This window comes from Mustela putorius, unplaced genomic scaffold, assembly GCF_011764305.1.
Source record: "Mustela putorius furo isolate JIRA1106 unplaced genomic scaffold, ASM1176430v1.1 tig00000174_pilon_pilon_pilon, whole genome shotgun sequence".
In the NCBI taxonomy this organism is placed as follows: Eukaryota; Metazoa; Chordata; class Mammalia; order Carnivora; family Mustelidae; genus Mustela; species Mustela putorius.
Window position 1 is genome coordinate 25,456,011 of NW_025421304.1, and position 26,662 is coordinate 25,482,672.

Genomic DNA, 26,662 nt, shown 5'->3' on the forward strand with positions numbered 1-26,662 from the left:
GGAGGAACAAAAGCTGGGTATCTGTTAAACCTGCATTTCCTTCAAGTTGCTCCAGACTTTCCCCTCTGGAGCCAAACTTCTGAACCTCTTCCTATGCCTGTCCTAAGTACATGATATCCCCAGACTCAGCACCTCTCAGGAAGAGGGTGGACGCCCCGCACACATCCCTGTCACTCAGACTGGAAGAGACCAGATGAGTAACGAGGAGGGGTAGGCGAGCAGAGTCTGTGGTCCTAGGACTGAGCTGGGGTGGACCGGGCGGTGCTCCCTGCAGCAGAGACAGAGCAAGGAGCTGGAGCAGAGGAGCACTGCCCCAACCACGGCCCATGCCACGGGCCGCACCCAGGAGCCAAGGCAGGGAGGGGCGGCCAAAGGTGAAGCCCATGGCCCGGAAGGGCCACCTTCTCGCCCCAGGACTAGGCACAGACTCCTAGCCCCCAGGTGGCCTTGCCCTGCTCCGTTGCAAGAGAAGTGGCCCTGCAAACCACCCCAGCCGCTGCTGCATCAAGTGCCGTGAACGAAATGCACTGCGGAAACCACACAGAGGCTCTGCGGTGGGCCCGAGTAGCCTTCCAATTACTGTCACATAACCTTCTCCAACTTGATCTCCCTTATCTTATCTATAATAGATAAATGTCCAGCCCCGGGGAAGGCAAATATTTTTAAAAGCTGAGTATAATAAACCAGAAGAGTGCCAGCTGTCACCAGCAGGAAGCAGTACCCATTAGTAGACTCAGAGGTGTCCTCATGGCCCCCGGCCTGCTCCCCCACACCCCCACCCCTGTCCAGGGGAGAGCGGTCTGGAAGCCGCCCGCACCCACCGAAGAGCCCCTCTGAGCCAGGCCAAGGAGACACATGCGCCCGGCCTGCTGGCAGCCAGCAGCTCCCAGGATAGGGGAAGACGGTGTCTGAGCTGCAAGCACCCGGCCCAGAGAAGATGTCCTTGTCGCGCAGAATGTCGTGGGCACAAGCCCTGCATTCTCCCTCCCCGACCTCCTGTCAGCCTCATGGAAGGGCCCAGGCAGGCCAACCAGCAGGAAGCTTGGTTAAATCCACCCTCTCTGCGGGAGCTGCACATTCTGATTTTGCCTTGGCAGAGACGGGACCAGCCAACATGCCAGGCCATCGTGCGGGATGCAAGCCCAGAGCCAGCCGCCCAGGGTGGAACTCCAGAAAAGGCCGCCGCCAGAGCCGACACTAAAGCCCCGTTCTACAGGGAAGTGCTCCGAGCCACCCGCTGAACCACGAGGGGCCAGGCCCTTCTGTGGAGGCTGCGGGACTCCAGGAGAGAAGGAAGGCCTGCTAGAAGGACCACAAAATTGGGGGGCTTCTGTCCCAGTCCATCCTGACCCCCCCACCACAGAACCCTTCCTTGCTCTAATGGCAAGTGTGGGCCTTTACAGGTAGCCTGTCCAAGGTCCCTGTGAACCTTCCCTCAGGCTTGGGGAGCCAGGAAAGAGCCACCAGCAAGAGGGTAGCCATCCCTGGCTGTCTGGGCCCCACTCCTGTCTCCATGTCACGTAACCTGAGCCTCAGTTTCCTTATCTGCAGAAAAGAGCAGCTAATAGGACTCACCTGAAAGAGTTGGAGGTCAAGCAGGAAGAAGCACGGGAAGCACACATAGTAAGTGCTCACTACATGGCAAAGGTTAGTATCCTTACTATCCTTTTATGACTTTGAAATGGGGAGCAGAGGGTCCAGGCGAGTGCTACCCAACAACACACAGCAGGACGGTGAGTGGGAGTCCCCAGCCTGGTGCAGAGCCAGGCCCGGCTCCCCCGCCCGCCCCAACCGGTGCCTCCACATGGTGCAGACACAGCTCAATCACAAATAAGATGCATTTCCAGTCATTCCGGGGGAGCAGTAAATGGCTGGCTGGACGCAGCTGAGCCCACAGCCCTGCACCCGGGCACTGCAGGGAGAAGCCCGGCCGTGTGACCGCAGCTCTCCGGGCTGGTTTCTCCAGGTCAGAGACGAGGGGGTCCAACTACGTGGCTCTGCCACGCTCTGTGACCGGAGAACAAGCCCCTTCCACGCCAGACCCCCATCCGTTCCTGTCCCACACCACCCAGCCGGCCACTCTGGCACTCCTGAACGGGGCCCTTTACTTGTTGAGGTCCCTGCGAGAAACGTCTAGTGCTGGAATTTTTAAGTCATGGAAACAAATATTTCTGGGAGAGGGTGGAACACGAGCTGTTTTCAATATGTATTTTTAGGACCCTGTACAGGCCTGAAGTCCTCTGATTAGTTTAGAACCAAAAACATATGTGCGTCCGTTTCGCCTGATTTAGAGGAGGGCGTGACTGGAGTAAGAACAGTGCCCCCCCCAGCCCCCCGGATTTTCTGATTTGTTGGAAAAAGCCAAAAGGTTCTTCAGAACAAAAAGACAGTCCTTGCTCCCCTTCCCTCTGCCTATACCCCATTCTTCTCTCTCTCTTGGCCTTCCTTCCCTGCTGTGGGGCGGGGGGGAATCTGAGGGCCCTTGGGAGATGTCCAGTGGGAGGGCATCCAGCCCCGACCGCAGCCCGAGCCCTGCCCGGCGGCTGGACACGACAGCTTCCAGATGAAGTGCGCAGACCAGGAACTGCCCCGTGCGGGCTAGAGAGCCTACCTCCCGGAGACATTCCTTTCAAACCATGTCAGGAACCATCCAGAAATATCAGGGTATGCACCCGGGGCTGCGGCGAGCCTCCGCAGAGCCCACAGCCCATCCACGCCCCCTCAGGCAGGCTTGCTGGATCTGGCCCCCACGGCTAAGGGGGCGTGGGGACTTCACCCAGCTGACCCCACCCTGCGTGGAAGCATGTGCCTTCACGTCATGGGTTGATCCGTGTCCTGGCCAACTGAAGACTGTGGGTCTGCCCACACGGAGGCCACTAAGTCTTCCTGATCTCCACAAGGCAGTCAGGTAGAGAGTCACTTACAGCCTTTTCTCCGTGGAACCCGGCAAGCATCCTGTTCAGAGGTTTTTAGGCCACTTCCAGATAAGCCCAACGAACTCAGAAACATGAAGGGGCTAGAAAGCAACACAGCCGGGGGAAACCCAAGTCTGTGTGATCCCACAGCTAGGTCCTGGGACTCTAAGCCCAGCTTCCTCTGGCTCCATGGCCTAAGTCCTGTGGGCAGATGTTGGGGGCTCAGGGTGGGCAGAGAGGGAGCTCGGGTGCTGGAGGCCCTTCCCATGCACACAGGTGGGGCCCTGGCTGAGGGAGGCCAGGACTTGGGAACCTACCTCCCACCAACACACACACACAGACAACCACACACATGCACAAACGCCCTACCACCCTCTTCTGCTTCCTATCCTTCAAAGCCCTCAGTGGGTGCTTTTGAAACTTCCTATCTGATTCTTTACTCTAAAGGACTCGCAGTCTTTCCAGAAGCGGATCGCGTACAAATGATGACTATGAACCCATATTCATATCCCCAGGTAGCACATATATGGGGACACAGACGCAGGATGTACACATCACACCCGTACAGTTCCTACACCAGTTGACCCACAGATGCGCACACACAGACACAGACACACACACTCCCCGGCAGGGCTGGTCTCCTGTAGGCTCGGGGGAGAGACAGCTCATGCCCCCCAGAAGGCACCAGGCATCGATCTGAGTACAGACTCTAGATAAAGGGACGTGGGACATAAGGATAGAGACTCAGAAGAGAACAAAGAGAGAAGGAGAAGAGAAACAAGAGCAGGAAGGAGGAGGGGGAAGGGATGGAAAGAGGAATGAGGGAGGGGGAGGGGAGGGAGTGCTGGACCCCAGGGCCCCTTTGGAGCCCCAGTGAGTACACAGAGTGTAGCTCATGAACCTCCAGGTCTCGAATCAGACATCAAATAAATCGCATTTTTATCAGCTGTGTGATCTTGTGCCACTTACTCAACATCTCTGAGCACCATCTTCTTCTCCATAAAAATGGGGATAATACAGTAGCTATGTCAGAGAGAAGCACAGACACAGAACAGCACCAGGCACGTGGAAGGTACCTGATGAAGCTGAAAAAAAGACCAGACAGACAGGGTTCGTAGACGTGCACGTGAGGCCACACACATCCCTCGCCAGGCATGTGGTCGCTGCTCGGAGAATAGAAGCTGCTGTCGTTTTGGTGTCATCACCATCTTTATCACATACCAGGCGCTGTTCCAGGTGCCTTTGTAGCTATGATCTCACCCGGCCCTCCAACAACCTTGCAAGGCTTTATGTCATCATCCCTATTTTGCAGATGGGTTAGGCAGAGGCCCAAAAAGGTTGGAAGAATCATTTGTTCGAGGGCACAGAGCTAGCGGTTGGGTAACAAATCCGGGATGTTAAGAGGGGCCCCCAGGCCCTGCATCTCTTCTGCAACATCGCCACCAGGCGGGGCATTCTGAGTTTAAATTGTTAAACTCAGAATTTATTCTCAGTTTAAAATGTTCAACTGTTAAAAACTGAAAGTAAATGAGGGAATGAGACCATACCTAACATTTATTGAGTATTTACTGCGTACCAAAGCCTACGAGCAATGTTGCTGTCCTTGAATCCTCAGGATGACCTCAGGACATAAGTAATATTACGCTTATTTTCTTCTTTTTAATGAGAAAACTGGAGCCCAGCATGCTTAAATAATTTGCCCAGGGTCACCAGCTAGTAAGTGAAGGACCCCAACTCGAGGATAAGCAGGGTCACCAGACACGCACTCTTAACCACTCAGCTGGACACAGTTCAGCCTCACCTAGTGATATGGAACAGTCTCTAAGACATTTTTTAAAATATATTTTAAGTTAAAAGCAAGATGCAGAACAGCCTGTGTAGTGTGCTTTGTGTTTAAAGGGAAACAGGAGGTAGACACGGTCATCTGCACAGAGTACCCAGGGAATCTTGCAGGAAGCTGGCCATAACCGTTGCTCCAGGAACAGGAACTGAGAGGCTGAGGGTCAGGGACAGGGGAGGTTTGTACTTCTGCAATCTTCTGCACCCTCTAGATGCCTTTAAAAGTATGAATGTGTTGGCCCCCTGTCCAGAAAGAAAATCTTTTTATTGCTTTGTCAGCTTAATGGAAACGTGGTGTTAGCATGTACCTGGTGTTAGCATGGGAAGGAGGCTCAGGCAGGGATGGAGGTCATTGTCACACCTGCTTTGGAGGCTCCTATTCTGAGTGACCAGACAGACGTTCAAGCAGTGGCTCTCAGAGCTCAGAGTCATGGCAGCACTTGTTCAAAATGCACATTCAGGGTCCACCTGGGACAGTCAGCTTCAATCAGTGGTCTAGACCGGGCCCCCATGTACACACTGAAGACTGCTCTCGATTCTGAAGCAAGCCGTAAGTGGGCTTCAGGACAGTGCCATCCGGTTGTCTCCCAGAACCGCCAAGGTTCTGTCCCTTCTTAGGGCAGTGGGGCTGAAATGGTCACCGCAGGCGGGGCAGACTTCTGGGAGAGAGTGCCAAGTTCAGCTCCGGATGCATCAAACCAAAGGTGCCTGTGGGGGTGTGCCGGGGAGAGGGTCTGGGGGCAGCGGCACCAATGCTCCAGTGCACCAAGGAGCATCTCCTCTAAGGGGCAGAAACCCCAAATCAAATCTCTATTCTTCACAGCAAGAGAGAAAGAACAGGAGAGAGGGAGGCTGCCTTCAGGGAGGAAGGAGAAGCAGCTCATTCTGCCGGGCCGGTGAAGGGACCAGCAGATGGTAGGTACATCCAGTTTCAGGGTCCAGTGACCCTAAGAACACAAAACAGACACCAGAAGGCCTGGAGCGCAGGAGAAGCCGCCAGGGGAGCAGGAGGCGATCCTCCCGCAGAGCAGCGGACTGAGGCTGCCGGAAGAGCGGGAGACCCCCGGCGGGCCCCACCTTGAGGTAAGGACCGGCGGCTCCCCGTGTAGACAGCCAAGTGGGCAAGGGGGCTGCGGTGGGTGGCCCGCGCCAAGCGGAGGAGGCTGTGCTCGGTTGGCCTTACGGTGCCCAGGGGCGCGGTGGCGGCGCGGCGGGGAGGCTGGTGGGCAGCCGTGTGACCACAGCGCCCCCTGGTGGCCCTCGGGATCACAGCGTGCAGCGGCCACGTCTCGGCCCCGCAGAGGGAGCAAAGGTAGCCCTCAAGGCTTGTGTGGGCACCCCACCCCGCCCCTTGTGCACTGAAGCGACTGCCTTCGGGCGTCAGACCCCAGACAAATAGTCCTTTCCTCCTCTCCCCATACATATATGTATGTGTGTGTATATACATATACATGTATATTTATTGTTTACATAAAAAACATATATATATATATATATATATAAATGTTTTTTTTTTAAGAAAGAGCAGCTGCCACTGCCAACAAACCCACCCTTCCCTAAAAAGGGTGGAGGCTTTTCTTTGTGAAATTTTACTTCCTCTCCCCAACAGTGGCACCTAAATATTGAACCTTGAATTCCGGTGTAGCACCTGGCTTCATCGACCTTTGCTTAAACTCAGGCAGTGGGTCACGTCTGGGAGCTCCCTTTTTCAGCACTGAGTTTAGGGTCCTAAGAGCACAGAACCCACCTCCCCCCGCCCATCCTCGCAGCAAACAGCTCACTTCCTCAGCCGGGGCTGTTGTGAGCACTTTCCAGGTGTGATTTTTCACATCATCAGTCTTTTATTACCCCCACATAGATAAGGCAGCTGAGAGGTTAAGGAACTTGCCCAAAGTCACGCAGATAGAGGTATAGTTAGGATTTTAACTCCTGCAGTCTTGGTTCCAAAAGAGGGGGGTTTTAGGTATGGGGAGGAAAAGAATAAGAAAAGTCAATTCTAAGGCAGAGCAGTGCTGGAGTGTTGGGGGCCTCCAGTTTGTGTGAGAGTCTAGGGAGCCTTGTTGAAAGTTCTCGGGCTCCATTGCAGAGCCAGCATCAGGGACGCCCCAGGGTGGGCTCACCTGGGTGTGCTGCCCAGACAAGGTTTGGATGGGGAGGGAGGGGAGCTCTGCCTCACCCACTCCCAGGTCTCTCTGTCCATCTCCACAGGCCGAGGACGGTCCCTGAGGATGGAGAAGGAAAGATGCTATGGGGAGGGAGTGGGCATCGAGCTTGTGCCTGTCAAAAAGGATTTCTCTGCGCTCCTTCAAATGCCTGTGGCACAAGGGCTGGCCCAGGTTCACATTCAGCCCTCCCCCTTCCCCCCTCCCCCAGCCCCTGCCTGAGACGCAGGTACAGAATGTTCACTAGCCACCTGATTACTCTTTCTGGCCCCAAGCACAGAGGGCTGAGGTCTACAACCTTCCACAGTGCGTACCTCCCTGGCTGAGATCTGAAATCTGTTTTCCAGTCCAGCTGTTGTGAGCCCACCCAGGTCTGCACATGTCTCTCCCCGTGGCCCGCTGTCAGCGGGCTGCAGAGCTGAGCCCAAGGGAATGGACAGGCCCTTGGGGGCAGAAGAGGCCACTACAAGACTGGGCACACTGGTTTAACCAGAACCATCTCTGAGGGTGAAAATCTGACACAGAACCCAGTTTCCCCTTCTTGGGTGAGTTGGAAACCAGGCAAGGCCTCCATGGTGCCAGCTGGGCCCCAGAGCTGCGGGAGCAAGAAATGGGAAGTCGGGAGGAGGGAAGACAAGCTGGGGGGCTAGGGTATCACTTTTCCATCACCTGTCTGGCTCTTCCCTATGATGAACATTCCCTGGAGAAAGAGGCCAAACTGGACTGCTTATTTAAAGAACAAATCACCTGAGTTTTGCTGCCCTTCTCCATATGGGAACTCCCCAATTCCCCTAGAATACCCCACAATTGAAACAGGAATGTGTCACACCCTATATACTCTCCCCTTTGTTATAAACAGCTGAACCTTGGTACAAGGCATGCTGGGATCTTGGTTCTGTGGATCCAGGGACAGGAAGAATGTGGAACCTACAGGAATAGAGGCCCAAGAAGCCCCTTTGATATCTTCTTAGAACAAGCCATATTCCTCCCACCAGCCCCATGACCTCTGCTCATGTCACCTTCTCTGCCCAGACCGCTAACCCCCACCCTTTTCACCCATAAAATGAGGAGTCTCCCTTCAGCTGCAGGAAAAATGTCACTTTCTCAAGGAAGCCTTCCTGATACATGTCTCCCCTAAGTCTAGGGTAAAGCCTCTGGGCAGCAGAAGTTAGCCGACTTATGTGGGGTTCCCAGAAGGCGCAGCCTAAGACAAGGACTGAGATGCAGGTAGTTCAATGTGGGAGGGGTCCCTAGGGAGCAGGAGAGAGGGAGGGTGAGAGGTCACCAGAGAAGAAGAAAAAGATCAGCAGGGGCTCTGCTAGGACCTCTTGAGAAGCAGTGAGAAGACCCCTGAGCTGACCCCCTAAAGAACAGGAGCATTCATCATCTGGTGCACGCACTGGGTGGATGCTGTAAAAGTGGGTGGGTCTGAGCCGTCCGGCAACAGGCCACCAGCCACCGTCGCTGGGGCTGAACTCAGAGCCGGCCAAGGAATGTGAGGAGCAGGTGCCATGCCCGTGCTTAACTGCTGGCTTCCCTCACCACTGAGCCCCAGCACCTAGCATGGTGCTGGCAGCGTGTGGGGACCTATGGGTTACCTTCAGAATTAACAGACTAAGTGACTGAATGAACACTGGAAGACTACCTCCCAAAAGTGACCAGCAGTCCGCTATAAGCAGTCCCCATCACTGCATCAGATGATAGATTAACAGAGCAAAAGGCAACCGACACAGTGAGAGAAAATCTTTGCAGATCATGTACCTGTTTCGGAGCTATTATCCAGAATATACAAAGACCCCCTACAGCCCCACAACAAAAAAATCAAAAAACCTGATGGACAAGCAGGCAAAGAACTTGAATAGAGATTTCTCCGAAGATGATAAACAAATCACCAACAAGCATACAAAAAGAGCTCAACATTATTAATCATCCCAGAAATGCAAATAAAGCCACACTGAGCTATCACCTCACACCAAGGAGGATGGCTACTCTCAGAAACAAAACAAAACAAAAAGCACAAAATGTCAAGTGTTGGCAAGGATGTTGAGAAATTGGAACCCTTGTACGCTGCAGGAGAGTAAAATGGTGCAACCACTATGGAAGACAGGGTGACAGTTCCAAAATAAAATAAATCCCATTTCAGGGTAAATATTCAAAAGAATTAAAAGCAAGCGCTTAAAGAGATATTTGCATCCCATGTTCAGAGCAGCACCATTCACCACAGCCCAGGTAAGCAACCCACTGACGAATGACCGGTTACACAAAGGGTCTCACACACACACACACACACACACACTGAGGAATGTTCAATCTTAAAAGGGTACGAAACCCTGTCACAGGCCACAGTGTGGGGGAACCTTTGGACATGGTGTTCAGCAAGATAAGCCAGGCACAGAAGGACACGGGCTATACAATTCTACTTATATTAAGTCTAAAATTTTCAAATTCATAGAGACAGAAAGTCGAAGAACGGTTGCCAGGAGCTGGGGGGAGGGGAGGGTGGGAAGTACTGCTTAATGAGCACAGAGTGTCAGTCTCGCAAGCTGAAGAAGCTCCGGGGGTCTGTTGCACACCAGTGCGAATGCAGGTGACACTATGGTACTGTATACTTTTTTGAAAACACTTAAGAAGGTAAATTTTCTGTTCTGTGTTTTTTACCACAATTTAAAAAGAGATCCTTGAAGTATCCTTAGACACAGATGAGAGCAGCTCCTGCCGGGGCTCATGCTTCAAAGAGCCCCACACTTTACAAACATTTAAAATATTCTTCTTGTTTGTTTCGGTCTTTTAAGGAAATTCTCAGAAAGTTCAGTAAGCAATGGATAAACAGAGGAGGGATCAAAAGCCAACACGGCTACCTGGCCGAGGGTGCGGGGCCGAGGCCACAAGAGGCCAGCAGGGGCGTGAGATGGGCGTGCGGAGGGCGTGTGCTGCATGGTGGGGTGTGGGTGGACAGGGGGACCGTGCCGGGGGGGGTGGGGTCAGCCTGAGGAGCTGGCAGGTGCAGAGCCGGTGCCACGGTGGGGAAGCACGTGTGTTTAACACCAGGCAGTCTGCCCCCACGGCAGAACTTCAAGGGCACGAGGGGAGACGCTGCTGGAAAGGAGGGCGAGGGTCAGCTGGAGACAGGTCTGAGCACCAGGCTACGGGGTGGCTGAAGGGAGCCACAGCAGGTTTAGAAACTGGGAGGAAATGTATGGTTTGATGAGCACCACCCCTGTTCTTCTCGTTCAGTGAGCAACGAGAAATTGAAGATGGCATGCGAGCTCCACTTTCGGCGTCTCACTCCCTAGCTAGGCTAGTCACTCCAACCTTGCCTTGTGGTAAGCAGAGGGCGGGAAAATCAGCCAAACTCGGCTTGGTGTCTGGGCCTCTCCCTCTAACCCCGTCCCCTCCCCCAACTTCCCTATATCACTCATCTCATCGTGTGTGGTGGGCATGAACGTTTACATCGTCAGACATGAGATGCTGGGGACGTAATATGAGAATAATCATGGAGTCCAGGACTCCTACATAGCAGAAATGGCTTTTTCAGGTGCCACTCAATTCTAGAAGCTATAGTTCCCAGAGAGAGAGAAGCAAGAGGGGAGCTGAAGCCATCCCCCTGACTAATCAGGCAATAGGCTATTTGGAATGTGTGCACAGATTTCTGCAGTAACCAATGAGGAACAGCAATAGCCAGGTCTATGTTCTGTACGTAAGGGATTTTCCATCAAGAAATTGCAGATGAAGAGACTGAGAATCCCTTGTAGTTGATAGAAAAGGCTCTAATTTGGGGAGTTCGCACTGCAATGCACCAGAATGTGGGAAACGGATGGTGGCCAACCAGCCCTGCTCCGCCAAAGGCTCCAGCTCATCTGTACTGCCGGCATCCCTCCCTTCGTGCCTCAGCTCTGCTCCTGGGACCTGCTGCCAAAGCCCCTCTCGTGTCCATTACCAGCCCTTCCCTCTTGACCTTTCCTGTGCACTGAATGTGAATAACTCCCAAGTCTCCGTCACCAGAGCGTTGCTTCTCCGTGACCCCGGCGGTGGCGGCCGCGGCCCAGACCTGGCTCCCGCGACACCAGCCCACAGGCTCCATTTCCAGGGTCTGTTCATCCAGGAGACGAAGGGAGGCAAATGGCAAGAGGACGAGCAGGAACACTCAGGACTGCGCACACTCGCTCCCAGACTCTGTCCCCGGTTGTTCAGGCGGGTCCAGGGATCACTCATTCATCTTCCTGTCGTCTTGGTCAGAACCCAAGCTCAGAGGGCCCCTTCAGATGTTGTGATGGTGGCAGGTGTATTTGTTATCCACTGCTGCATAACAAATTACCCCCCCCACCTCAGCGACTTACAACAACAATCAGCATTTATTCTCCCTCACCGTCTGTGGGTCAGAAATCCGGGAGCAACATCGCTGGGAGTTCTGGTGTGAGGGCTCGCACGAAGCTGCAGCCAGGATTTCACAGGGCCTCCCCCATCTGAAGGCCACCCTGGGGCAGGGGAATCCATGCATACACCCGGTAAGCTGGTGCCAGCTGCTGGTGGGAGGCCTCGGGTCCTCACCTTGTGGTCCTCTCCGTGGCGCTTCTCAAGGGGCCCCATGCCCTGGCCTCGCCCTAGGCGAGCCACGGCCACGGCAGAGCCCCGGCCCCACACAAGTCACCCAAGACAACAAGGCGGGTGCCGCAACACCCATGTGAGCTGGACATCAAGGGTCACAGGTTGTCACCTGTACCATACCCTCCTGGTCACACAGACCAGCCCCGACTCAATGTGGAAGAGATGACACAGGACATGGATTCCAGAATGGAGACAGCTACCTCTGCGGCAGGGGCTGAGCAGGGAAAGAGGTCCCTCCAGGGCCTGCCTGTCCAGGAAGGTTGTGGCTCAGGGGTCCACAGCGTGGGTCTTCCCCAGGCCCACTCTCTGTCTCTGGGCATGTGTCTTGTTGGGGGAATCTGCTCAATGTTTGGGGGTTGGCAGGAGGAATAAGAAGAGAGATGAGGGGCCAGGAGCCCTCCTGACAAGAAAAATGGAGGTGAGCTCCTCACCTGTCCTGTTTCACATTCTGTTGTTATACAGAAATACAGCCACAGCCCACTATCTGGAAGCCTGACACCAGACGGGACATGGCATGGGGACCAGAGACCACACCTCCAAGGCTTTTCACTCCTTGAACCCAGTGATTCTCTGCTAGAAACAGCTTTGCTCCCCAGAGGTCATTTAGCAATATCTGGAGACATTTTTTTAAAGATTCCTTTATTTGAGAGAGAAAGTGGGGGAGGAGCAGAGAAAGAGGGAGAGTCTCAAGCAGACCCCCCCACTGAGTATAGAACCTGATGAGGCGCTTGACCCTACGACCCCGAGATCACAACTGCAGCCAAAACCAAGAGTCCAGCACTTAACCGACTGAGTCGCCCCAGGTGCCCCTGGAGATCTTTCTGTCACAGCATGGGGGGAGGGGAGGTTCTCCACGCATCCAGCAGGTAGAGGGCAGCTGCCGAGCATCCTACAAAGCACAGGACAGCCCCCACAACGGAGACTTGCCTGGTCTGAAGTGTGCCAAGACCCCGAAACCCTCACTAGCCCTGTTTATAAATAAAGTCTGTGGACAGGGATGGGAACGAGACTGCGGGCAGGGCAGGATAAGATGTCCCAAGGCCTGTCCAAAAACCACCAAAGCTGCCTTGAGGCTCAGCTGCTCACCTGCGGTGGAGGGAGGCTTCCGTGGGGATGCACCCCTGCGGAGCCCCCACACGAGACTTTTTAAAAAATTATTATTAAAGCATGGCTGACATACAATGTTATCCTGGTTTTGTGTGCAACATGGTGACTTGACAGTTCGGTACATTACACAGGGCTCCCCGTGTAAGTGTAGCCACCACCTGTCACCATATAATGTTCTTACAACATTATTGACTGTATCCTGCTGCCGTTCTTTCCATCCTTGTGACTGATTTTATAACTAGAGGTTTCTACCTCTTATTCCCCTCACCTTTACCTCGGAAATGAGGGGAATGACCCCGCGCCAGGTGAAGCCGGCTCTAAGGATAGGCTCTTAGGAGACTGTCCAAAAGACCCTAAAAAAGCCACCATCCTGGATCCATCCCACCATAGGACCTCAAAATGTGAAGCTCTAGGGAGCCTAAATATTCACACTCTTTGACCTTGTTAAACTGAGGACAGCTACACACACACACACACACATACACAGGCACACATGCACACACACACGGGCACAAGCAAACACACACAGTCTCCAGAGGCAGGCCCCTGCTCCCTTGCACTATTTTTATTAATGAAGCTGAGCCTCAAAGGAATTACACTCCTGCAACATTCTAAGCCGCAAAATTTGTGTAGTAGGAAGACGGACCGTGGAGCCAAGATTCTTAGACCAACTCCATCTCCCAAGACCCCAGGTTCTTTCTGGACAAAGCTCCGTCTTGTGGCCACAGCAGGCTGAGGACCAGCAGGGGAATGACCAGCCACAGCCACTCATTGACCTAGTTCCTTCCTTCATTCAAGAAATACTTCCTGGGGGTGCCTGGATGGCTCAGTCATTGGGAATCTGCCTTCGGCTCAGGTCATGGTCCCGGGGTCCTGGGATAGAGGCCCACATGGGGCTCCCTGCTCCACGGGGAGCCTGCTTCTCCCTCTCCCACTCCCTCTGCTGTGTTCCCTCTCTCGCTGTCTCTCTCTGTCAAATAAATAAAATCTTAAAAAAAAAAAAAAAAAGAAGAAGAAGAAGAAAAAGAAAGGAAGAAATATTTCCTGAGCTCCTGCCCCATGTCAAGCACAGTGCAGTGAACCAGGCAGAGACCACTCCGGCCCTCAGGGGGTGCATGCCTCACGATGGAGACAGAATTTACAATTGTCACACACATAAAAATGTCACTGTCGGGGCGCATGGGTGGCTCAGTGGGTTAAGCCTCTGCCTTCAGCTCAGGTTATGACCTCAGGGTCCCCGGATCGAGCCCTCCTTGAGAAGCCTGCTTCCCCCTCTCTGCTTGCCTCTCTGCCTACTTGTGATCTCTCTCCCCCTGTCAAATAAATAAATAAAATCTTTAAAAAAAAAAAAAAAGAAAGAAAATGTCATTGTTACGGTTCTAATGGCAACCACCACCTGCTACTGGGCAGCTGCTGTAAGCCCAGAAGTGTGCCAGGTGAGTCACCATCCTGCTGGACCTTGTCAGTAAGCCATGCAGACCAGGACGGGGCCCTGAGCTCCTTCCTCTCCGTCAGCCCCTCCTCCCAGCACCCGCTGCGCTACGGTTTGGCTCCCCCTCCTCTCTGCCATCTCTCCCTCCCTCTGCCTTCCCCAGGTGCCCTGTCCCTGGTCCCACCAGTCCCACCGCCTCTAACCCAGCATCCATGCCGCAGTCTGAGGGAGCTTTGACCACGTCGCTGTCCCCCAGCTCCTGGTGGCTCTTCACTGCCATCCAGCCTCGGTTTCTCCTGTGCTGCACAGCTCGGCTCACCCTCTACTGCCGCCATGCTGAGCCTCCAGCATCTTCCCAACTTGCTCTGCCTGCCTCTACCTCTGCAACCCCCTCACAAGTGTGGCTGCAAAGCCAGCCTGGCCCCGGGCTGTGCCGCATCCAGAAAGCCACCGTCCTGCAAGCAAAATGGGTTTAAAAGTAATGCAAATCTTAACCTGCCCCTCTCAAAGACCTGTAAGAGGTTCCAAGTCATAACCGGCCCTCCTGACCCTCCCTCAGCTTCGCGGTCTGCCCCCCCACCTTCTCTCTGACCTGGCAGCTGCTTAGGACTTGTGACCCCTGACCCTCAACTCTCCCCAACACCCTGGGGCTCCTGGCCATGCCGGGTCTTGTAGGGCCTCCCTCCACTGCTCTTTCTGTTATGGAAAGGCCACACCACAGGGGCAAGACGAGGTCTCTCTCTAACAGGGATGGGGCGGGCTCACACAAATCCATTCTGTCCCGTTTGACCACCTTCACCAGCCCACGGGCCCTCACCGTTGCTGCAGCCAGCTCAGGGCGTCCCTCCTCTGAGCCTCCCAAGGGCAGGGAAGTGTCACTCTTCTGCACCCCCAGCCCCTCCATCCCGGCTCACGTCATCCTGTCCTCAGACGGCCTGCGGCTGTCATCTCCTGGCAGCAGCTGAGGGCTGGGCAGGTCCTGGTCCTCAGCCCCCTCCTGCCACTCCATAACCTTCCGGAGACGGACTCCATCGAGACCGATAAAGCACCAGGCAGTACCATGATAGCCAAGGGAAGTGGGAGTGGGATGGAAGGTCACCACGCATACAGAAGTGGCTGTCGGATGACACACGTCCTCGTCGGGCCACTCACGCTGCAGACAAAAAAGGCTGGTTTTTTGGCTGAGTGTGGAAGGAGTGAGTTTTCCAGCAGATAGATATCTGGCACCAACGAGTGTCAAAGAAAGCAAAGTGATCCATTTCTCCCTGTCTTTATCGATCTCATAAGGGAAATCCCTTCCTGCCTCTTCCGTGCATGAATCAACGTTGGCAATAGTTTTTTAAAAAATTTTAATAGTAAACCTCAAAAGCATAAAAAAGACCCTTGCCTTCTGAGATGGGATTTTCTTCTCCCCTCCCCCACAGCAGTCCCAGGCCACAGTATGGGAAGGAGGCATTTGATGAAGGCAGCAAAGGGAGCCCACAGGCTTCAGCAGCACCACACCTGAGATCAAAGGGAAGGGCCAGTGTTGACCGGGGCCAAGAGCCAACTGACCCCGGCTTGCTGTGCGCAGCCCTGCACAGAAGGACCAGAGGGAGCTGCAAGCTTCCGGCCCACCGCAGAGACTGGACTCCCGAAGAGAGCAATACCGGGGTCAGAGGGCCAAGGAACCATGGCAATGAGGAGAAAAAATCCAAAGGAAACGGTGTCCATTTCCAAGGGGCTCCCAGAGCCGTGGTCACATGCAGAGGTGGTCCCAAGAGCCGAGATCAGAAGACCCCCACTCAGAGAGGTTGAACATGAAGGACCGAACAATTCTGTATTCTTCTGGGCTGTGTACACCTGCACAGCCTGCAGGAAAGATGACGGATAACAAAGCGGCCCGTGCTTCTTGCCCTGGTAAGACTCCATTCCGAGGGCTGATTATCTTTCTGCCGACAGACTGTGAGTTGGCTCATTCTCACTGGGCTTGGTAAAGAGGCAGCCTGTTTCCCCACAACCACACCAATACGCCCCTCCCAAATCCCCTTCCGCACTGTGGCCTCGACACGCCCCCCACACTGGGAGGTGGGGTCTTCTTCACCTCTCCTGGATGTAAGCTGGCACGTGACAGTAGAATACACAGAAGGGAGACCGTGGGACTCCCAGGGCTGAGTCCCTCAAGGCCATGAGGCTCTCACCTCCTTCTCTGAAACACCTACCTCGGAGCTCTGAGCTGCCAGGTAAGGAGTTTAACTCCGTTGCGGCTGCCAGGCTGGGAGGAAGCCAAGCTACGTGGAGAGGCCACACGTAGGTGGACCTGTTGACAATCCCGGGCCCAGAGAACTGACGAATGAATGAATGAGTGAATGAGCGAGACTCCATGTGACTCCAGACCCTGCAATCAAGTCCCACGCTGCGCCGGAGCACTCCTAGGTGACAAGCAATCCCCGCTACGCTCCCTGAACTCCAACCCACAGAATCTCTGAGCACAGAGAGCATCATGTTCCCACTGCTCTGTGCTACATGTAGTTTGTTACACAGCATGGCTAACAGGTCAGGCGCAGGGACGTGTGAGGCTGGAGAAACCCCTCGCTATTAGAACCATCAGCCTCAGCTCCAATTCAAGTTCACTCAGGCCAGGTGCTTCAGCGCCCTGCCCTGCTTCCTCATCTGTAGAGAGGCAACAACACCGCCTTTCGTCGGGAGGACTTAAGCAGCTGTGTACATGACCTCTGAGGGAGATGGGACCGGCACAGCCGTGTGGGCTGCGTGGGTTATCCCACCATCGACTGGGGGGAAAGAGCCTGCTCTCACACTGACAATGAACTGACCCAGTTCCATGGTAATCAAGATGCCACAGCTTTTCAGGCTAAATGAAGAACCCGAGGCTTTGCCCCGATGGCAGATATCAGTGAGATTTAATTTATCTCCTGTATGGTTTTTTTTTTTTTTTTTTTTGCTTTAATTGGAAATTTTTTCCTAATGCGTGGAGAAAGTCACTGTCAAAATACAGAAAAATTGTGCACAGAGAAGCTGGAGAAGCAAACACGATGTAAACTCTCTAATATAATGTTTCCAAAATGGCAATTGAACTCATGTGGCAGCTTCAGCAAACGGGCTGCTGGAGTCTTGAGACGTGGAAGAGAGCACAGTGAGCATTTCAAATCGGGGAGGCAGGTGGAGGTCCCAGCCTTAGAATGGACCCGGCAGCATACTTGGAGCTTGTCTTCATGCCTGTTGCGGGAGTGCCCGCCGCATGAAATCCCCAGGACAGGGAGACCCCAGGAGACACCGTCTAAGCCCAGGGAAGAGAGGGACTCAGGTGACTTCTGTGTGCTTCGCAGCACAGCTGGGGTACACACAGGACTCAGAGAATGGGGACCTTGAAGACAGGGGGCCTGATGAGCTTCAGGAGAGAGCTCTGAGGACAGTCACCCACATTCCTGGGTGATCCCCCGGGATGTTACGGTCCATGGATGCCAGCAAGGTGGGCAGGAGCAGGAAGAAAATAAGGATGCCATGACAAGGCAGAGACAGGCTCAGGTGAGCTACCGGGGGACTGAGAATCCCCAGGTGAGGTTTACTGAAGGTCCAACAAGAGCACATGTTGTAAAAACCTCAGAGAAACAGAGGGTGGCTGAAAACAGGCACACAGGCACACCCAGAGGCTGGGATGGCATGAGAAAGTCCAGCTTTTATCCAAGGAGGGTTTTTGTGCCTACCACAGTCTGTCGGACTGAGTGAGATCATTCATTCATCTGTTCACAAACTAGCTACTGAGCACCTGCGACATGCCAGCCACGGAGACCAGCACACACGCGGCCCGGCCCTTGGGGAATGGAATGATCTAATCATCGGGAATGGAGTAAGGCCTGGTTTCCTCCCCCGCCCTCCGAGACCACGTTCCCATCTCCTGGGACTCAGTCGTTCTTCGGGGTATCTGCTCCTGAAGCCAAGAAACAGGCAGAAAACCTGTTTCCTTTAATAAATAAAATAAAATCTCCGTCACTTCACCCCTGCCTCCAGGCGGATGCTGGTAATACAAAGTCAAGCAGGTTCTATTGCGTATGTATGTTTTAATAAACAAGAACCATCTCCCTAGCCTCATGTTAAACAAAAATCTTCTTCAGGTGGATTCCATGGTGTGTTTCCAAAAAAAAAAAAAAAACCCACACATTTTAGTGGCCTCTGCCATCATCCAGAGGATGAACGGTCCCTCCCGGCATAGGGCTTGTAGACAAGGGGAGGACCAGGCTGGGTGGTCCAGACTCACCTCCAGCCGAGTGCATCCGCCTCAGCCTCCTCAAATTCCTGTCCACAGCCCCTTCCAAGTGCCTCCACATGGGTCCCTCGGTCATCTGTGACCTTGGCATTCCCAGGCCTCCACTTCTCAGCTGTTGCCTCTGAGACTTGCAAGGAACGCAGTCAGGGCTATGCCCGGTGTTTGCTGTGATTCTCTTCTAACTAGGTAAATAATATCTCAGAGGCAGACATCTATAAAATGAGCTGTTCCGCCTCACTGAGGCTGTCGCAAATAGGAGGGCTTGTTCTTTTCCAAATACTCCAACATCCCGAGGGTATGAAAAAAATAATCCCCTCTCAACTGATGGGCTCAGAGCAGGGTCTGAGCGAGAGCCACAGTGGCTGACTAGCCGAGCACATCATAAAGGACGCAGGCCAGGCGCCAGCCCTCCAGAAGGCCCCACACTGTGCACTCACTGAGCATCAGTGGGTGAGCACGTTCCCGGAAGGAGGTGCTGGGGGGCCCGTGTCCAGGATCTCGCAGCCCCAGACAGGGAGCCTGACCTCCCGATGGAGCCTGATAGAGGTTTCCTGGCCCCGCACCCCCGCTGGAGATGAGGGGCCTGTGTGGCAGCAGAGAAAGCATTCAATTGGCCAGCGAGTGCCCGGCCACAGCAAAGGCTCTGATCATGAAAACCTCCCTTAAGCTAGAAAAGTAGTACTCCTGAGGGAAAGGTCCAGAATGCTCTCAGCATCGGGGATAACTAAAACTGTATTCATTAGCAGCCATGTCATCATTGAGAAAAATCACCAGCAAACAGAAAATGTATCTTCAGTTCTCATAGTGATGCAGACAAATCAAAACCAGCTTCAGACGTGAAGTGTATTAAGGATCCAATAAATAACCTTGATTCAAGCAATTACTTAAAACTGAAATCTGCTAAGCAAGGAGAACGAGTCATTCCTTAGCACGGTGACCCCTGTTCTGTGGCAGGAGCAGGGAGCCCTGGGGGCAGAAGGAGCGGAGTGGGTGGAGGCTGGCCGTGGCCTTCAACTCGGTGCTTCCCTCTGCAGGACGGGGGAGCCTGCTCACGCCCAGCAGCACGGACAGGGGCCAGGTCCCATCACGACTCACCGTGGTCAGTCCTGTGTCTTTGTAGACCAGGGTCGCTTCCCCTTTGTGCTGGGCCTTTACCCCCAAAAGCCTGCTGAGCATGAGTTTGGTTCCCCGCCCGAGACAAGGTTTCTAGTGCGCATGGTGTGCGAGGATGGTGCAGAGACATGGGAAGGTGACACTGAGCCGGTACCGGGTGTGCTGTAACCCGTCACACGGGCACAGGGATGACGACATGGGAGGCAGAATCGGGGCCCCCAAAGATGCCCACCTCCCAATCCACAGAACCTGAGAACACACGATGTGCTACATGGCAACAGGCAGCAAGGATCTCAGATGGAGGAAAGATGGCCGGAGGGCACGGATGTTAGGCAGCCGATGGCGAGATGGAGAGAGGAGCCCGGGCCCGCCAGGTGGGACCCCAGCAGAAGTCATAAGGGTGCTTGCGACGCGCACGGAGGAGAGTTAGCGGGGGAGCAAAGGGATATGAACAAGATTCAAGCGGGCTGCAGCCGGCTTTCAAGACAGAGAGAGAGGCCACAGCCAAGGAGGCTCCAAAAGGAGGCTCCAAAAGCCAGAAAAGGCAAGGAAATGGATGCTCCTGAAAGCTCCTGCCAGCACCGTGATGTGGGCCCAGCAAGACCTATTTCCTATTTCTGGCCTCCAGAGTGTATATGTGGGTTATTTTAAGCCAGTGTTTGTCATGATTTGATACAGCAGCAGTGGCAAATACGAGTGACGAGGACACTCTCCTGCGCCCCCCGCACCCGTGAGTGTCTCGGGAAGATGGGGCTGCTGTGACAAAGTACCCGAGGTCAGGCAGCTCCAAAACCTACTTTCTTTCTCACGGTGCTGAAGCCTGGGAAGTCCAAAGTCAAGGCACCAGCAGACTCTGTGCCTGGTGGACCTGCTTCTTGGTCCTTAGACAGTTCAGTGTCCTTGGAGGGGGGACGGGGAGCGGGGAGGGAGCTGTGTGGGGTCTCCTTTGTAAGGACACCAGTCCCATTCTAACCCTAACCCTCACGACCTCATCACCTCCCAAAGGTCCACCTCCAAGTACCACCACCTCCAACTACCACCAAGTACCACCACGTGGGGGTCAGGTTCAACACAAGACTTCGGGGAGGACAAAGACATTCAGTCTGTGGCACTGTGCGGACAGGAAGAGGCAGGATGGCCGCTCCTGTTTGTGTGGCCATCCTGGATTTGTTGGTGGGATCTAGAACTTCCTGTAGGCCTGATGGCCAAGCAGGGTCCCTAACCCAGCTTTGACTGGAGGCCGTCACGTGCTCACCCAGCTCATAACAAGCCCTGTGCGTGATACTCTCTCAGGCAAAATCCCAGGACAGCGACACACGCAAAGCTGGTGGGGCTGGGCCTATGGTCGGGCCTGCAGGAACCAAGTGTGGGGAAAGGAGCGGGAGATGAGGCTCTGGGCACATGTGTGGGAGCAATGTCCTTTCTGGGCTCTCTCGTCATGCACACCTTCCTAACTGCTCCTTCCTTGCTGGTAGCCAGGAGGCCCCTCTTACCTAACAGATGAGAGAGTGTCTTAGACTCACTTTCCTGGGCACAGATGCTAGGATGGAAAGTCCGTGAAGAATGTTTCTTGCCAAGTGGTCCCGGGAGACACATGAGAGTAGCAAGGAAGGTAGGCTGGGCAGAGGGACATGTTGACCACAACGTGGTGCATTACACTGGCTACTGGGGCCTCAGCTGACTCCAGGGGACCCTGGGAGCCAGGAGGGTCCCTTGGAATTGTCCACATTTGAGGCCGGGGGAGCAGGCCCTCCGAACTGCACCCCTCCTCCATCAGCCAGACTCTTGTTAAGGGGATGGGCTGCCCCTGGGGTGAGGCAGTTTCCCATGGCTGAGGACAATTTCCAGGGCAGGATGGAGCTGGAAGATATTCCCAGCATCTGGAAAATGGGTGTGAAGGCCCTGAAAATGTGGAGGTCTGTGCAGAAGTCCCTGCATCCACCAAGAGGAGAGAGCACGCTGGCCACAGTGGGCAGCGGCTAGAGCCTGGATGGAAGGCTGTCACCCCTAGTGACAGAGACCTCCTTGTCACATTGTCTAGCCTCCTTGTCACCTCTACGCCTGGCAGACAGGCCACACATCACTCCACACCACCCAGGATCCCGCAGGGGCGCTGGCCCCCCCCATCCTCGGTCCCGGGCAACCCCAGCAAGCCAGCCTATCTCCCCCACAGAGGTGCTAACAGAGACATCAAAGCTGCAGCCTCTCGTTTTCAAGAAGCTTTGAACCACACTTCTGAAATGGCTGTGTCCAAGAAGATTAAAATTCTTCCCATTGAAGAATCAGAGGGTCTCGAGCATCAGAACGGAGTGGGTGGGCTCACAGAGAGAGAGAGCTTTGTGCACCAGGCAGTGGAACAGAAAAGCCAGAATAAAAATGTATGGGGATTCTAAGCAATAAAGTCTTAGTTCCAGAATCCCTAAAGTGGTGATCGAAGCAGGCAGGACCCCAGGTGAGGTTAAGAAGGGAGGACATTGCCAGCAAAGAAGCAAAGGCCTTTATTCATTCACTCAATCCTTCATTCATGCAGAAATGATTAATGAGCACCTACTACGTGCCAGGCACTACGCTAATGCCTGGGGTACAGAGAGAATACTAGACACCTGCCCCTGCCTCCCAAATTGCTGACAGCCTAGTGGGGGAGGCAGACAAGAAGTGAGTGTGAAATGTGCTGAGATGAGGAAACACAGGGGCCATGGGACTCCAAAGGAGTCAGAGAGGGCTTCCTGGAAGAGGCAAAGCCTGAGCTAAGCCCCCAAAGGATGCTCAAGAGTGAATGAGGTGAAGTAGAGAGAAGAGAGTAGGAACGAAGCAAGAGGGAGGAGAGGTTTGGAAGAGGGATGAAGAGAGGAGGCGGGGGAGAGCTGTTCAGAGCCCACAGGGCCATGAAGAGCAGGCAGACAGCATGGACTTGATCAGAGGGCATGAGGATCCACGGAAGGACCCTGAGCGGCGGGTGACAGGATTCCATCTAGGGATGAAGACCACGAAAACCCTGCTAGCCATTGAAGATTCTTCTGGGTTCATAAACCTTAGCTCTGACCCACAGCTGGAGAGGGCTGGACCCGTGGGGGCAGCGGGGCTCGGAGGGTACGGGTGAGGGCCCTGCATGATCCTGCCTTTTTCTACAAAGCCAGCCCCTCTCACATAGCAACCTGGTTAACAATGCGCCATGCTCCGGATACACCGCAGTCCCCGGATCCTCCCCAGGACCGTGTTCTTCTACTCCTCCAGGCCGGTGCTGGGCCTGAGATTTCCCCTCACCCCCTGCTTCCCCGGGAAGACTCCTCCATGTCCCTAATGCCTACCACCACCCACAGGCTGGCCCGGGCCTTCCTCCCAGAGCCGCCCGGGGCCCAGCATGGCCCCCAGAGCACGGTTCCCTGCCGTAGTCACCTGTTTACACATCTGTGAGTCTACCAGCCTACCTGTATGTCCACCTGGGTGTAAGAGCCCAACTTCCACCCCACACCCCCCATCCAAGGCCCGAGGCATACCAGGCCCAGCTCTGCCCATCCTTGGAGCCCTGGAGCAGGAGGAATCATCAAAGATCATCTTGCCCAGACCGTTCTTCCAAGTGCACAGACGTAGGAAGAGAACAGCGGTGTTGAGCTCCCACCACTGCTGGGCCTTTGGTGGACACCCTCCCTCATCGGCGGCGAATCCGTCTGCCTGCAGGTGTCAGGAACTCTGCTCTGGATTCTCAGGCAGTGGCGACCTGCCCAAGCCAAAGAGTTGGTCAAGAGCAAACCAGACCTGGGAGTCACACGTGGCCCTTCACAGGTCCCCAACTTTACCACCGTCCAACCCACTTCTCATGGAATGGCCAGCCACATATCCACCAAGTGGCCCCAGTGGCACAGACTGAGGATCCTCTCCTGTGTACTCACAGAGGCTGGTCACAAAACCTCCCTCAACAGGGCTGCAGATCTTTCCACACAACAGGTTCAGACGAGAAAGGAAAAGCCTCCCTTGAGCTACCTCCTCGGTGTCCTGGGAGCTCACGCATGTCACTCCTGGCTCCTGAGCCGCATGGCCTCCCAGCCAGCAACACACAGCATCCTCCAAAAACCTTCTCCTAATCCCTCAAGGCCTGACACTCACAAACCAGATGGAAAGCAGATGGAGCAGTGGACAGTTCTCTGTGACCTGGAGGGCCCCGCATAGACGCAGCAGGCCAGGTGGCTGGGACAGGGCCCTCTGGTGCCAGGCTGGGGTAGCCTCTTGGCCCAAGAAGATTCCTGCAAGAGTTGCAACACTGCCCCTTTCGCAACAGCTCATCCTGCTTGGAAAGCCACTGGGCAATGGCCAGAGGGCAGGGACGTGTCCGTGGCATCCTAGGAGATGAGCATTAAGAAGTCTGACAGCCACGTCTTTCAGATTCACTGCTCTGGGAAGTGACTCCACGGATAGTTATGCCTGGGGGGAAGCTGGGAAAAGCCTTGAATCTTTACATTTAAACCCCCAAGGGTCACGAAGCACTGCTGTGCTTTCACTCACATTGGCTGATAGGCATGGCCTTTCCGAACTAAAGGTCTGGGGAAGCAAGGATAGTCTGGTCCACGAAGGACCAAAAGATCCCAGAAACATGGTGTTATGATGTGGACAGTGCATGTTTTTAATTGTATTTTATTATGGCTTTATTGAATGTTTTCTTATAAGTCACCTCAAATCCTTTGGGGAATAAGGCAAAGCAAAAATAGATAAATGCTTTTAATGAAAGCGTAGGTGGGACGGCGTTCCGGTGCCAGAGGTGGGCACTCGGGTAACCAGGGAGGGCTTCACCAGGAAACACCAGCCCCCAGACAGGCGGCAGCAGCTCCGGTCTAGACGCGGCTACACTTGCTTAAGCCTACCCGGCACTTCCACATTAAGTCCATCCAGGCATCAAAATCCAACATCCGGGCAGTCTGGGTGTCCAGGGCCTGCCTCCTTCCTCAGCTCCCCCAAGCCTGGACCCTGCAGAGGGAGGGGCAGGATGGTGGAGGGGTGTTTCAGAATGTGGGGCCCTGGAGCCCCTCCGTCCCAACCGTGGCTCTCTTTCTTCCCACTCTAGGACCTTGAGTTCCCCTTGTAACCTCCTGCTCCTAAAGCGGGGGTCAACAGAGCACCTGCCCCCACAGGACGTCACGCTCGTACCTGGAAAGCTTGGAGCTCGATGTATAGTGAGTGCTGGGCAAATCACAGCTCTCAGACCAGGGCCTGGCCCCTGGGAGTCAGCCTCACCCAAGGGAGTAAAGCTGTCCACAGCCTGAGGCAGCGGGGGACCTCGGATGACCCAGGGCCACTGGGCCCCTGGCAGGGCCTCCACTGAGGGTTTGGTAGGGTCTCAGAGCAGGAAAGGATGGGAAAGTCTCAGAAGGGCTTCCCAGAGCAGGAGGGGCCTAGGGTGTCTCAGAAAAGAGAGAGGAGGAAAGCAGCCCTCCAGGGTGGGGTAGAGCATGCACCAAGGCTGGGTACAGGGAGGGCAGGATGGACGTGGAGGGCGGGAGGGAGCCGACCCGGCCGGCCAGACCCAGGCATGGCTGCCCAGGGGAAGGCGGAAACCTGCCTCTACGGACTGAAGGCTGAAAACCAAGCAAACAGACCAACAAGATGAATTCACACCGGCAGACACCTCGAAGCAATGTGTGTGTGTGACCTGAATGTTGTGTAAATACTGGAAGAAAATGAACAAGAGAAGAATTCTTTGATTGATCTGGCTGACTCGGATTCTAGAATTTCTGCCTTTTGCTTGTGTTTAAAGAACTGAAATGAGGCCTCTGCCAGAGAAGGAGGCACGCCTGGTTTTGGCAAAGATTAAAATTTTGGCACTCAGCATGCCCTCGATAAATTCCTGTGGAAGGAAGGAACGGGAAGGCTCCTTAAGATTGTTCAGGAGCCCCCTCTTGCCTGCAAGTTGGAGAAAGATTGTAATTCTCATCAGCTGGAGCCCCTGGATCCCTGAGGGAACTGACACTGTTCTCACTGGTGTGTTAATATTGAACTTGAGCAGAAAATGGGGCCTTCCAGGCTAGGAACCTCCAAGGTTAACACGGCCAGGATCTTATTAGGAACACTTGTAATTCTGAATTAAATCTTGAAAGAAGGGAAAGTGGAGTGGCAGGGCAAGGGTGGGCAGGCTTGCTAGCCAGGAGGAGAAACATAGCGGAGAGCCGCAGCTTCCTGCTCAGAACCAGGGAATGGGGCGGCCCAGGTCATGCTCTCGGGGTTCCCTGGTCCCTCCCTGACCATGCCTCAGACATCCCTCTTTCTTCTCTCTCTACCCCCAGGAGGCATGCTTCACGGGGCTCTGGCTCAGATTCCATAGTCCCCACCCACCCCTGCTGAACCAAGTGCGCGGAAGTATGCACAAGTACTGAGCACCTACTGTGTGCCTAGCCCTGTGCTTTCCATGCATCATCTCATTTGCTCCTCAGAGCAACCCTCCCAAGAAGATATTATTAGGCCTGTTTTACAGATAAGAAAACTGAGGCTCAGAGGTCCAAGGTCACACCCCTGAAAAAGTCAGAACCAGGTCTTCCCACTTGTGCTCTCAACCCCACTAAGTGGTTTTCGTACAACCATCGGGGATGTTTGCCGTCTTCACTTAACACCCGCACTATTGTTTACTTTTTTCTTTAACCTGACTCCTTTTATTTTTAACTTAAATAAATGTATTGAAAGAAAACAGCATATTACTGTGGTATCTGTAAGAACAGTATCCCTTATCAAAAGAGGCCAGAAAACAGTATGAATTGCCCCTGGCCCCTGTGTCCTGCTCAACACACCTGCCTCGGCCTCCTACACCCTGCTCAAAAGGGAGATGAGCAAAAAGCCAGGGAGCTCACTGGCACCGAACTGCCTCCCTCACCAAGACAGAATGGATGGAGATCATGAGGGGTCCCTTTTTCATCCTGTGACTCCGCACTTTAGACACCGTGTCTGGGCCCCCGATGACATCCCTCTGTGTCCCCTTCCTGTCCCAGAACCCACACATCCCCACAGCTTCTGGGCCCAGCCTTGCTCTGAGAGCCCCCAACACACGCCTGCAGCCCAGACTCCCGTGGCCAACGACTCAACAGTCAGATTCTCCTCCTGGGAAGCACCTGAGGGCTGAGCCCACAGCCAGTGAACACGGATACAGATCTGACCACCCACACACGCGGGTGATACCACCATCAGCCCAGAGGCCCAGACTGGGAAGGAGGTACAATTTTGACCTGCTCCATTCCCCCAACCTCTG